Source organism: Lucilia sericata, unplaced genomic scaffold (genome assembly GCF_015586225.1).
Source record: "Lucilia sericata isolate MDLA Ls3-8-SP2 unplaced genomic scaffold, ASM1558622v1 Contig000516F_arrow, whole genome shotgun sequence".
Classification (NCBI taxonomy): domain Eukaryota; kingdom Metazoa; phylum Arthropoda; class Insecta; order Diptera; family Calliphoridae; genus Lucilia; species Lucilia sericata.
Window position 1 is genome coordinate 251,689 of NW_023994529.1, and position 2,145 is coordinate 253,833.

Here is a 2,145-nt window from a genome sequence, read left to right on the forward strand (position 1 = left end):
AATTTCCAAGATTAAAAAATTTTCTTCACAAACATGAAGATTTAAGATTTTCATGTATAAAATAATTAAATTTATGTAATCCCGAAATCCCGAAAAATCCCGGGATCCCGAAAAATCCCGAATCCCGGGATTTGTAAAAGCCAGTCCCGTTTGGCATCCCTAGTGGCGACTGAGTGATTTCAAAATATCACGAATTTTTCGAAAACAAGTATGTATGTATGTATGTATGTATGTATGTGTATGTATGTATGTATGTATGTATGTATGTATGTATGTATGTATGTATGTATGTCTGATGTATGTATGTATGTATGTATGTATGTAGTCTGTATGTATGTATGTAGTCTGTATGTATGTCTGTATGTATGTGTCTGCATGTATGTATGTATGTATGTATGTATGTATGTCTGTATGTCTGTCTGTATGTCTGTATGTATGTCTGTCTGTATGTCTGTCTGTCTGTCTGTCTGTCTGTCTGTATGTCTGTATGTATGTCTGTCTGTATTTTGTATGTCTGTCTGTTTCTGTATGTATGTCTTTTGTCTGTATGTCTGTCTGTTGTCTGTCTGTCTGTCTGTATGTATGTCTGTATGTATGTATGTATGTCTGTCTGTATGTCTGTCTGTCTGTCTTCTGTCTGTCTGTCTGTCTGTCTGTATTATGTCTGTATGTCTGTCTGTCTGTCTGTCTGTCTTCTGTCTGTCTGTTTCTGTCTGTCTGTCTGTCTTCTGTCTGTCTGTCTGTCTGTCTGTCTGTCTGTCTGTCCTGTCTGTCTGTCTGTCTGTCTGTCTGTCTGTCTGTCTGTCTTCTGTCTGTCTGTCTGTCCTGTCTGTCTGTCTGTCTGTCTGTCTGTCTGCTGTCTGTCTTGTCTGTCTGTCTGTCTGTCTGTCTGTCTGTCTGTCTGTCTGTCTGTCTGTCTGTCTGTCTGTCTGTCTGTCTGTCTGTCTGTCTGTCTGTCTGTCTGTCTGTCTGTCTGTCTGTCTGTCTTCTGTCTGTCTGTCTGTCTGTCTGTCTGTCGTCTGTCTGTCTGTCTGTCTGTCTGTCTGTCTGTCTGTCTGCCTGGCTGTCTGTCTGTATTCTGGCTATTTTGTGCCCCTGCCTTTCGCTCCTCCCCCTCCCAGTTTGCTTCCCCGCCTCGGTCCCTCCCTCACGATCCCCCCCCTTTTTCTGTTGCTCGCTTTTCCTTTTGCCTGTACTTTTTAAGTAAAGGGCTCTGATTAATCCCAGTTTGTATTCGTCAGTATTTTATTGTATTTAGTGCAGTATAAGGATTCATCAGCTTAACAGAATTTCTGTATATTCCATCCATAAGATTTCGTAAGATGCATTATATGGATCAATTACTGAACGATAACCATAAAATTTGTTAGAGTGATAATGGTTTCTATATAACTTGTTTATAACGAATATATAATTAAAAAATCAGTATTAGTATTTTCCAAACTAATGCTATCCGCTATGACCATCAAATATCAGGCCATATTAGAACAATTTATTAATAGCTATCTGTATTAATAAATCCTTTAAATATTTATAATGGTAACATGTTTTTCAATTTGATTAAAGTTTGATTAAAGTTTGATAAAATTAATTTAAATACCATGCACAATGGGGGCTTGGGGCAAAATGCAAATTAAACTGATTAAACTAAAGTAGGCAATCCGATTTTTTTCATATCCGAAATGATATATTCTATGTACTTCGAACCATCTGTCAATTAATTGATAAGGTGCCCTTTAGAAAATGACTTTAACGCCAATAACCGGCTTAATAATACTGGTTTAGCGATGAAATTCGACATGAACTAGTTCTATAGTAACTAAAACCATTCTGTCAAATTTTATAAGAATAGGGATATATTGAATCTAAGCCCCCATATAAAGTATCCATTAGAAAATAAAATTATGACAAATTTGTTATATATATATATATTTTGCAAACCTAACATAGTTGTGGTATATTTTCAAAAATAATATACATAAAATATTACAATGAACATATATTATTAGGGTGGATCCAAGAAAAGATATGATAGTTTGGAATCATGTGAAGCAGGCATGAAAAACTGACATTTTGAAATACATACCCCCTTATCATGTAAGGGTGATGTCATTGGAGGCAAGTATTTCCCACAATTGATTACAA